The sequence below is a fragment of the Sus scrofa genome, chromosome 9 (assembly GCF_054392235.1).
Source record: "Sus scrofa isolate SSC_HxYL_T2T_F1_AM1 chromosome 9, Sscrofa_HxYL_maternal_Yorkshire_Landrace_v2.0, whole genome shotgun sequence".
NCBI classification, from domain to species: domain Eukaryota; kingdom Metazoa; phylum Chordata; class Mammalia; order Artiodactyla; family Suidae; genus Sus; species Sus scrofa.
Genome location: NC_139391.1, coordinates 109,108,095 through 109,120,158, shown reverse-complemented (window position 1 = coordinate 109,120,158; position 12,064 = coordinate 109,108,095). Strand labels below are relative to the sequence as shown.

The window sequence follows — 12,064 nt, the reverse complement described above, 5'->3', positions numbered from 1 at the left end:
CAAATGCATTATTTGCATGCTGTAAAGGTAGAAGCTTCATAGAAAATTAAAAATGCCTCTCTGGTATTTTTAGTTTGATCATTAGAACCTAGCCAAATCCACCCCAGTGTAATTAACCCACAAACTCCATAGCAAACTTAAACCACTTCTCAGATAAATTTTAATAGCAGAATAACAGAGCATGAGGGCCCCATGCAGCCCAGATTTCATTACCTTTGGAAAACAGGCTTCAGGACATTCACAACTAAAAGCTCTGAAGTATTACCATAAATATATAATTATCGACCATCCACACTTAGCAAAATAAATGAAAAAAATCTATGTTCAGCAGTGCTGGCTGTTTGATTTATTTGTTTTCTCTTTCCTGGCTATTATTCAAAATTCAACAATCCACAAATGGATTCACCCATCTCTAATATAAGTTAGCTGGGTTCTCATTTCTGTTTCATTATCTCTGCATAATATACTGAATCTCCTGAATTGACTCTTTATCAAGAATGTGGCTAAAGCCATGACCATAAAATGTGTTCATACAGGCATGCAGAAGGATATAATTTTGTATTAGGATGAGAGTAAGAAAGCCTTCCTATAGAAGTGGGAGGCACAGCTGGTACAGTTAGGGAAATTACCCCTCATTTGTGGAGCCAGTCATAAGGGGAGGAAGAAAGCCTGGGAGAGGGAACTTGGCAGGAGAAACTAGGTCAGGTCACCTCCCCTGAATGAGACAAGACCTTCACACGTCAACTTTGTCTACAGTCAGTCATGGCAGAATTTTCTTCCTGATTCCATCTTCTGCCATCATCATGGATAACATTCGGCTTACTTTACTTCCAAAAAGATGGAGTGAGCCTCCCGACAACATGCTAAGAGCTAGGATGTCAAAATAAGAGAGACTTTTGGCACTGGCCTTTTTGGGGTTACAGTCCAGCACCATGTCCTCCCTCTTCCTCGACCTTCTCAAAAAGAGAATGTAATTCTCATTCTATTGCAATCACTCCTGGGTCTCAGAATATCCTTTCCAAGTATTATTTTGCCTCCAGTGTTTCTTTCGTTCTTTCTTTTTTCTTTTTTTTGGGGGCTCTTTTTAGGGCCACACATGGCAGTTCCCAGGCTCACGGTCGAATCGGGGCTAGAGCTGCCGGCTACAGCCACAGCAACAGCACCATGGGATCCAAGCTGCGTCTGCAACCTACAGCACAGCTCATACAACACCAGATCCTTAATCCACTGAGCAAGGCCAGGGATCAAACCTGCATCCTCAGGAATACTAGTCATGTTCATTACCACTGAGCCATGATAGGAGCTCTCTGCCTCCAGTGTTTCTTTACATGTCAAAAAACATCCTTTTCTACCATCTTTTCCACACTCTTGTGCCTACTGACTCTTCTCTACTCCCCCAGAGACAGCACAGGAAACTTTAAACACTCCTGGTTTTCTCCCAAGCCACACTGCCAAGGGCAATCACTCCAAGATGGCCCTGTCTTCCCTTCAGACTCCGTCACCCCTTGTCTGTGTGTCAAAGTACAAAATATATGGTAACGGGGTTCACAGCAATTCTTGTTGTTTAACTTCAGTTGAGCCCTCACTGTGCTCCACAATGTTACCCTCTTGATAACTTCTGTGATCAATCTCTATACTGTTTTTCCAAACTTTTTCTCTAGCCCTTAATATAGCCACCTCCCCTCCCTGCCCACGTATCTTAGGAAAATGACCAAGCTAGCCCAAGGCCTTTCATTGTCTTGATGCTCCCTCATGCCCCTCACTACCACCTGTGTCTCCACCCACTGTGTCCCCGCTCCAGCCCCTCACCTTTCTGGACTGAATCTTCCACACTGATCTCCTGATGACACTCTCTTCCACCTCCTTCACAACCTTGCTATGGCAGAAATGGTCTTTCTCCTGTACCTTGAATAACTCTCTCAACTAACTCCTTCTCTCTGCCTAAGTGTGAATACTCTGAAGTCTCTTCTAGCCTAAAAAAGAAATTTCTCAGTCCTGCTGTCCCTCTGAACTGACCACCTCTTCCTTTATTTTCATTGCCAAATTTAGAGGTATCATTTTCTCCTCCAGTTTCAACTTACAAGTCAAGAAAGCAAAGTCAAATGACCTGCCCGTGGTTACACAATTTGTGAGTGTGAGAGTGGACCAAAAACACAAGGATGCTACTATCTATCACCCTGATAGGATTTCCTTCCTCCTAACATTGCTCGCTCCCCCAATTCTAATCTTGACTGTCCCATACCACTGTCCATGCCTAGAACTTGCCCCCAAGACAAGAATAGAACCTTGGGAGAAGAGCTGGGTTCCTTGGACTTCTGAACAGGGCTACACACACACACACACACAAATCTAATATCTACTATCAGCTTTGTTGTTATTGGTTCAAAGGCATTTTTCTTCTTGCAAAGCCTCTTTGAAATGTGTGTGTTGTGGGTATGTGGTTAATATTCCTTTTCCATTTACTCCGTTTGGTTATGCTTCCAGCTCACAGAGAAAAGGCAGCCCACAACAAAAGAAGTTGCAGGACCACATGGGAAAAAGGGCAACCATTCATAAACAAGCCCCCCAGCACGGTCATGCTGTAATATTACCAAACTGTACCTATTGCCAAAGGCTCTTATTACATGTTCAAGACAAAATCTCTGAGTAATAATTACCTGTCTGTCTCCAGGCCATCTAGGAAATGGCTAAATCCCAAGATTCACTGTTGGTGGCTGATTTGGGGGCTTTGACCAAGCATCCCCCTTGTTACTCTACTTCTAAGACTCAAATGTAGGAACTTTGAGCTGCAGCACTTGGTCTCTTTGAATTTTCATGAGACCGCATAGAAAAGTCAATATCCGAATTAAATATATTCCAAGCCGTGATGATCTCCTTAATAGCTTAAACTTGTTAACCTATTAATAAGAAAAGGACAAAGCTTGTGAAAATGAATTAAATCAAACCTACTCTGGAAGACTTTATTATTGTTCACCAATATCTGGTGTCCTTCTCACCTTTTCAAATGAAATGTGAACAGAAGTAGCCTTTCACCCTGGTTGAAAGCTTTAAGAGGCTACTACATACACAAACTTCAGCAGTGTAGACTAGACTAGGGGAAAGGAAGTGAGGCACCTATGGTATAAAATATAGGAGGCATCACTCCCAGGCCAAGTAAATGCAGGGTTAGCACTAGTCTGACAGTAAGAGTGAGTGCTGATGGTGCCCTACTGGCCTCACCCTAGAGTTGGCACCACCAGATAGCTGCTTCTCCATCAGCCTGGATCCCCAAGGAAGGATGCTATCAGCATGAAGCCACATGTAGTGAGGTAAGTGGCAGTTAAATCACTGAGATTTTGAGGGTTATTTGTTACTGCAGCATAACCTCTCAATATCCATCCATCCTTCCAAAGTTCCAAATTAAAAACAACTTAAAATTTTAGTAGGAGGCAATTATATTGTTACACAGCATAGAGGAAAGAGCATAAGCGGGGCTGTTAAACAGAATTGGATCTCTTTCCTAGGACTAACACTTACCAGCTAGGTGACTTTATGTCATTTATACTAACTCCTCAGTTCTAACTCCTCAGTTTCTTAAAATATGGCTAAAGATACCTTTCCAGATTTTGGGGGGGATTAAACAAAACTACTCAGGCAAAGATCGTGGCACAATGTACAACCTCAAAACTTGGCAATGGTCAAACTTAGTATATATGATGAGTTTACTATCTCCAACCTCCTTAGGAATCCAACACTAAATTTACACAGTGTCTCAGAGGGTCCCCAGCAGAAGGAGTCCGGGTTGCCCTCAGGGTTGTCCATCCCTGAAGAGTGATTAATAGAAAGCCTTGTGGTTGCCAAGGGGCAGAGGGAGGCAGTGGGAGAGACTGGGAGTCTAGGGTTAATAGATGCAAACTATTGCATTTGGAGTGGATAAGCAATGAAATCCTGCTATATAGCACAGGGAACTATATCTAGTCATTTATGATGGAGCATGATGGAGGATAATGTGAGAAGAAGAATGTATATTTATGTGTGACTGGGTCACTCTGCCGTATAGTAGAAATTGACAGAACACTGTAAACCAACTATAATGGAAAAAATAAAAATCATTTAAAAAAATAAAAAGTAGGAGTTCCCATCATGGTGCAACAGAAACGAATCCGACTAGGAACCAGGAGGTAGCAGGTTCGATCCCTGGCCTCACTCAGTGGGTTAAGGATTCGGCGTTGCCATGAGCTGCGGTGTAGGTTGCAGATGTGGCTCAGGTCCCACGTTGCTGTGGCTGTGGTGTAGGCTGGCGGCTGTAGCTCCGGTTAGACCCCCTCGCCTGGGAACCTCCATATGCCACAGATACAGACCTGAAAAGACAAAAATCCCCCCCCCCAAAAAAAAATCACCACTCAATATAATAATAATGCTAGAACACACACACACAAAATTTTTTTTAAAAAATTTAATTTTTAAAAATAAAAAATAAATTAGAAAAAACAAAAGAAAGCCTGGATTTTATCCCCAGAAAACACCCTCTCTTGGGTTTCTTCTTCCTTCTCCTAATCTCCCTGCTCCTCACTTTTACTTCTCAGGAGCGCCTTCCCCAAACTGTCTTTTTAAAAATCGAGACAGATTGATGTATCTTGAAATCACAATGGTCTCGCTCATGACTCTAAGATTTCCTTGCTAGTTTGGCTCCATTATAAGCACACGTTTAATCATCAAATCTGAATTGTTTTACTAGAAACCTATTATTTTGTGAGTCAGAGATGAAGATTGTTACCTCAAGGCCCTCTGTGTGTCATTAATAACGATGTCTTATACTTATCACCGCCTTTCCTCGAGAAGCACAAATATTGCCTATACATTATCCATTAATTCTCACGGCAGCCCATGAGGAAGTGGGGGGCGAGGGCTGCTGTTACCTGCCCCGCCCTTTCTCTTGAGTGTCCACTTGCAGATGGAAAAGTTCAAAAGCAATTTAAAAATTAAAGCTCTTTTACCAAAATCAATCATGAGAGATTTTCCAGATGCCACTTAGAATGTACCTTCACAACGTACAATTATTCCAGCCCTTCACGCCAACACAGATTAAAGTTACACCTAGGAATCTATAAATAAAATCAATCTGCTCTGCTAGAAGCCTCCTGAAACAATGGAAACCATGCTATTGTTTCCCCATCAGCCTTCAAAGGGGATGGCACTACCACGGCTGAGAGCAAAGACTGGCAAATTTTTTTCTGCAAAAAAACAAGATAAGTGAATCTTTTAGGCTTTATGGGCCATAAGGCCACTGTTGCAACTCCTCATCCCTGCTCTTGCAGAACAAAAGCAGCCATACGTGCATGGGCATGGACAGGGCTGCGTTCCAAACTTTACTTACGGACACTGACATTTGAGTTTCACATGATTTTCATGTCATGAAATATCCTTTGATTTTTTTTCAGCTGCCCCTGTGGCTTATGGAAGTTCCCAGGGTCAAATCAGAGCTACAGCTGCAGGTCTACCCCACAGCAATACCAGATCCAAGCCACATCTACAACCTATGCCACAGCTCACGGCAACCCTGGATCCTTAACCCACTGAGCAAGGCGAGGGATGGAATGCGAAACCTCATGGATACTAGTCAGGCTCTTAACCCACTGAGGCATAAGGGGAACTCCTGCTTTTTTTCAGCTGCTGAAAAATGTGAACATCATTCTTAGTTCGGTTTTTCTATGACTGTACAAAAACGGACAGCAAGAGGGATTTGGCCCACAGGCTCTAAAGTTGCCTAATTCTTAGCTTACAGGTCAAAATAAGGATTTTTGAGTCTTTAGAACAGATGATCTCCCCATTTTCACTTTCTCTGAAGTCTTCCTCCAGGTTCGTTCATTGTTTTCATCTTGGGCAAGAATGTATATAAACATTCAAATACACAGACACACACACACACAGACACACACACACAACTTCTCTAAAGCTGATTATACAATGAATGGAAAGGGTGAATGGGAGTTCTCCTGTGGTGCAGCAGGTTAAGGATCTGGCATTGTCACTGCAGCACCTCAGGTCACTTCTGTGACACAGGTTTGAACCCTAGTCCGGGAACTTTCACATGTCATGGGCATAGACAAAAAAAAAAAAAAAAAAAGTCTGGATTTTATTTTCAAGTCTGTCACTGCATTTATATTTCAGGTGCTGGCTGATCCATCCTCAGGCTTAGAAATTGGTGGCTGGTCTTCCTGTCCAGTTAGCTAATTCCTGGTCTCCTACTTCCCACACCCAGTCTCCCTCCATTTCTCCAAGAAGCACTTGGATGCCTTCAGCTGATTAATTTAATAAGCACTAATTCAGTTCTTAATCTATGTCAGGCTCTGTGCCAGGCACAATAAAGGATGACAAGAGTGACCACAGACACCAGAGAGGGTGTAGGGCCAGCATAGAGGAGGGTGTGGTGATCTATGAGACAGGATACCTGGGAACACAAGGCTCCAAGAGGGGATTATGCTTAAGCTGAGACAACAGAAGCTCTTCAAGTCAATCGCTTGCCACTGCTCCGGTCTTCTATCAGGAAACATCCCCTGGACTGCTGTCTCCTTTAAAAGTTCAGGTGCCCTATGCCTTGTTTTCTGGTAACTAGCTGCTCTGGACTGAATGTGTAAACTCCACAAAATTCATATGTTGAAATTCTAACCCCCGAAGGTGACAGTATTAGGAGGGAAGGACTTTGGAAGATGCTTAATTCTTGAGAGTAGAACCTCAGGGTCTTAGACTTCCAGCCTTCAGCACTGTGAGCAATCCATTTCTGTTGTTTATAAGCTACCCAGCCTGTGGTATCTTGTTAGAGCAGCCCAAACAGACTCAGACATTAGCTTTGTGGCTAAAATTTCTGGTTAGTATGGTGCAAAGCACAGCGACAGGGTCTCAGAATCAGACTGTCCTGGGTTTGAAGTCAACTCTGACACTATCTGTGGGACTTTGGGCAAGTTAGTCACCTTCCTAAGTATCAGCTTTATGATATGAGATATATTGCACAAAATTGTTGGGAAAAAGTCACATATATGGAATGTCTCATGACATCCTAGACATCCAACATACTATATCAACTATATCATGCTCAAATAACCATCTTTCAACAGGTGTCCCCTAGAGATAGGCCAGCCTGAGGCATGGATCCTAACAGAGGCCATTGGTGATACAGTTGTACAGAATTCTTCCTCCCATAGGTATAAGGCTGCTCAGAGGTCCCCATGTGCAAGACTCAGTGGACCTGAATAAGTCAAAGGAGGCCTGAGATGGGTAAGTTGGATGATTCAGTTTTGTGGAAAGGGAGGTCACCAAACTGTACTTAGCTTTTCTATATATCTAAGGAGTCATCAAGAATGGTAATATTCACACCTCAGAAAATTAATTTTGTCTAAAATCTGTTTTTTTAAAGGCTGAAATCAGCTATATACAAAATAAGCATTTGCGATGGTTAAAAGTAACTTTTTTTTTGGTCTTTTTTGTCCTTTTTAGGGTCGCGCCCACGGTATATGGAGGTTCCCAGGCCAGGGGTCCAGTCAGAGCTGTTGCTGCCGACCTAGGCCAGAGCCACAGCAACGCCAGATCTGAGCCGCATCTGTGACCTACACCACAACTCACAGCAATGCCAGATCTTTAACCCACTGAGCCAGGCCAGAGATCGAACCTGCAACCTCATGGTTCCTAGTCGGATTCATGTCTACTGCTCCAAAAGAACTCCAAAAGTAACTTTTAAATTTTAATTTTTAACTTGTAAAAATGGCATAAAGGAAGCCCAACATAAGACTTCCCAAAAATTCTTTCAGTTGTCTGTAGTCCCACTTATGTCAGTAAATAAATTCTTCCTTCACAACTTCGAATTACTTACTATTGCTCCTAAAAGAACTAAAAATATTTCCAAGGAGAAATCTCTATACTGAGAGCATTAAACATGTACTGTGTTGTTTCCAGTTGAGGGAGAGGACACCTGGACATAAACAGAAGGCTGTTCTGAGCTGGCCCTCTGTGTCCAGCTCTGGACATCAGCTCTGAACATATGCCCCATGCAGCCTCTTTCAGGAAAGGCCCATTTCACTCCCTGGCCCCAGGGCAGTGTCAGAGCCCATTTTCTTGGTGATCCATAACTCAAGCTGGGAATTCATCTATGTCTGTCAGTACCAACAAATTTGAAAAACATTTCTCTGAACTGTCACCACCGCAAAAGGATCATTATGTTGACATTCACCACATGCCAAGCAAGAGCTCATGCTATACACAGAGGAAAGGACCCACACATCCCAGTACCCAATAAAGAGCGAGCCTGAAAAGCACTTATTGAGAAGAAAACAGCCATGGCAGTAAAATATTCCCAGGAACCCAAGTACAACAGCCAAGCTAAAGCTCAGTTTCCTTTCTGACAGCCCAGAGATTCATGACTGTCTTCCCAATCGGCACACTCTAAACAAAAACTCCTTGTATCTGAAGATTTCCATCACCGGCTCTGTGAAAGCCACCCAATCCTGTATTATCTTTATGACTCGATAGGCTTTCACAAGTTGTCTAAGCAAAGCCTGCCTGTTCCCTCACATTATAAGCTGGATATTCAGAACAATAGGTTTGAAGAATGTCCATCTCAAGTGTGTAAGGGAGCTGAGGCTGCCACTTGTCAAGGACCTGAAACCCTTGGTTGAGCAAAGGTACACACACCAAACTGGCACTTTTCGATGACATCCTACCAATGCAAGGAGAAGTAGGTCCCAATTTTGAGCCCGCTGCAATCTGGGGTGCAAAGCATTGTTGAAATGAAAATTACATTTGCTTGGCTTTTTTTTTTTATTATTATAGTAAAAATACACATTACATAAAGTTTATCATTTTAAAACAGAGAATTCAATGGCATTAAGTACATTCACAATGTTGTGCAGCCACTGCCACTCTCCAATCCAAGAACGTTTACAGCATCTCTAAACAGAAACCCGTAATCATTCAGCAGTCACTCCCCATCCCCCACTGTCCCCAGCCCTTGGCAACCAGAAATCTGCTTTCTATCCCTGTGGATTCATCTGTCTACTCCAGACATTCATAGGAATAGAGTCTTATACTATATGGCATTTTGTATCTTTGTTTGATTCCCCTGTGCCATTGCTGTAAATTGCCTCACCCCAGATAATATAAATCTTCTCCCCTTAACATCAGGGCTGGCCTAAAGAAGGTGTGATGGTCATTTCACATGTTAATTTGGCTAAGCTATAGGCCCCAGTTATTTGGTCAAACATTAATCTAGGTGTTGCCATGTAGGTATTTTGTAGATGTGATTAAAGTCCATAATCAGTTGGCAGGCCTTCAGGGCATAACTGAGGCTTCCCTGAAGATAACAGAGAAGACAGTGTACCCGTGAAAAGCAGCTTCAGCTCATGCCCAAGAGTTCCAGCCTGCCCTTCCTGACATTCTGCCCTGCAGATTTCAGACTTGCCCAGCCAGTCCCCACAATCAAATAAGCCAATTCCCTAAATAAATCTCTTAATATATTGGTTTTGTTTCTCTGATTGAACCCTAACTGATATAGGAGGAAAAGAGAGACTTAAGTACATAGTATTCTGATTTTTGTAGTCTGCTGAAGTTGGTTACCTGAAAGTTAGTGTTTACAGAGTTTAAAGATACCCTATCGTAAATAGCTGTTTTTAGGTAGTCATTTGCTCAGATACCTCTGTCAATAACTATTAATTACCATTAAGAGGAAGAAAATGTCTGACTCTGTATCCTGGGTTCAGACTCGTACTTGGAGGCCAGGTATCTGGCCCACTTGCCGAGGAAGCAAGGAAGCACTTATCTTAAAGCTCTGGGATTACCCTGGGTTATCCTCACAAAGCTTTGCAACAGGTAGGACAAAGACATTGATGCCTTCACTACTTAGCCCTTTACTCTAGGTATAGGAGACAAGGAATTCTGACTGCATAACACCTCCTGGGACTTCTCTCTGCCTAAGAAAGTTAGCACGCTTTCTCAGGCTCATCTTTGTCTATGGAAATCCTACTCATCTTTTAAAGTTCACCTCAAAGACCATCTCTTCGATAGTTCTAAGTCTCCAAATTAAATTGAATGTGAAGGCTTCCCTTTGAACTCCTATAAAACTCTGTGTCTCTCTCATACCACTTAGCACACAGTCTGCCCTTGAATTTCACTGTCTCTGTGTTGGTGCTATCTCCTCCCCATCAGATTATGGTAGTGATTTATCACTCATTATTGGGATGCTATGAAGACGAGCACAGTGTCTATTAGGAGCCTGTATGCTGAAGTGAATTAAATTCTAGGAGCCTGGGGAGAAATGAGAGCCAGAAAGCCCATCTTTAATCCTTCTGGGTCAGAACTTGGTTTTCTCTTCTTCATTTGTTTGTCTGTTCTCCTACCCCCTCACCTACTCTTTCTGTCACCCTGTTCTACCAAAGCTAAAGGGAAATACTTGCACCCCATAGCTGCATTGTCCAAAAGAAACTATTCCTAGAAGTGATTTTTATTCCAAAAGGTCAGGTAAGGATGATTTCAGGCCTAACATATATCCCTATTCTCTCCATTATTCCTTTCCATCATGTGCTTCTCTGGTCTCCACCAAATTTAACACTTAAAGTTGTTACCCCTTTCTCTGGATATCTGGTCACAGGAAGTCTGTGGTTAATATCAAGGACTAGAGAAATCAAGGAAGAAAATTCTATCCAGACAAAACTATAATTCAAAAAGATAAATGCACCCCAATGTTCACTGCAGCACTATTTCCAATAGCCAAGAGATGGAAGCAACCTAAAAATCCATTGACAGAGGAATGGATTAAGATGTGGTATACACACACACACACACACACACACACACACACACACACACAATGGAATATTACTCAGTCATAAAAAAGAAACGTCATTTGCAGCAACATGGAAAGACCTAGGGATTATCATACCTAGTGAAGTAAGACAGACAGAAAGACAAATATCATGAGATCATTTACTTGTGGAATTTTATTTTTTAAAAGATACAAAATAACTATAAAACAAAAATAAGCTCAGACTTCAAAAATCAAACTTATGGTTAATATAGGGGAAACCACGGGGGAAGGGATGAATTAGGGGGATGGGAATAACATATGCACACTACTGTTATAACATAGATAATAAGAATCTACCACATAGCATAAGGAAATCTACTCTATAATTTGCAATAACCTATATGGGAAAAAAGAATGGATATACGTATATGTATAACTGATTTACTTCATTGTATACCTGAAACAAATACAACATTTTAAGTCAACTATATTCCAATAAAAAAATTTTTTTTTTTAAAAAGGGAATGTGGGAGTTCCTTCTATGGCACAACCATACAGGCAATGTACTGGGAGCACTGGGTCACAGGTGTGATACCCGGCTGGCACAGTGGGTTAAGGATCCAGTGTTGCCACAGCTGTGGCTTAGGTCACAACTGCAGCTCAGATATGATCCCTAGCCCAGGAACTTCATATGCCACAGGACAGCCAAAAATGAAAAAAAAAATAAAAATAAAATAAACAAAATAGGAAAGTGAACAAGAGGCTCAGTGCAGGGCAGAGACCTAGAGGCAAGCCAGTTGTCACTAGATAAAATGTGGTAGATGTGGCTGTGAAGTGTTGTGCAGGCATTGGCAGCAATAGACCAGAAATCTCTGCAGCCAATGCATGGATCTTCAAAACATAGTGCTGCACCAAAAAAAAAAAAAAAAAAAAAAAAAAAAAAGTCTTAACTAGAGAAATGGATAACAAAGAAAGAAATCAAACTATCCTATCACAGAATACCATCTACTCAAGTTAAAAATACAGAAACACAATAGAGAAAGATATTTTCATACAAGAATCCATACAATCAAAAAGAGACATATCAGACTCATTACAATGGTTTGCCAGTGAGGGAGGAAGGCAATGGGAGGGAGAAATGAGGGGGAAAAGGGACTAACTACAAAAAATATGTATCAGAGACGAGGCACAGATTGAGCCTTGCTTTTGCACGTAGCATGGTGGCTGTGAGCAAGTCACACGACCTCTTTAAGCTTCAGTTACGTCCCTAGCAAATGACAAAACCTACCTTGA

At 42.0% G+C, this 12,064-nt stretch overlaps 2 protein-coding genes and 1 long non-coding RNA gene across 5 annotated transcripts in view; 1 reads left to right on the top strand and 2 right to left on the bottom strand.

Annotated features, from left to right (window-relative positions):
* The window catches only part of ORC5 (origin recognition complex subunit 5), a 1,223,002-nt gene that overhangs the window by 908,138 nt on the left and 302,800 nt on the right, over window positions 1-12,064 (top strand). The gene's annotated exons all lie outside the window — the stretch shown is intronic.
* The window catches only part of LHFPL3 (LHFPL tetraspan subfamily member 3), a 552,997-nt gene that overhangs the window by 516,459 nt on the left and 24,474 nt on the right, over window positions 1-12,064 (bottom strand). The gene's annotated exons all lie outside the window — the stretch shown is intronic.
* LOC146400072 (uncharacterized) lies at window positions 1,016-11,868 on the bottom strand. Its single transcript, XR_014816105.1, has 2 exons — window positions 5,586-11,868; window positions 1,016-4,185 (listed from the first exon to the last, which is right to left on the bottom strand). It is a non-coding gene; the product is annotated as an uncharacterized LOC146400072 (long non-coding RNA).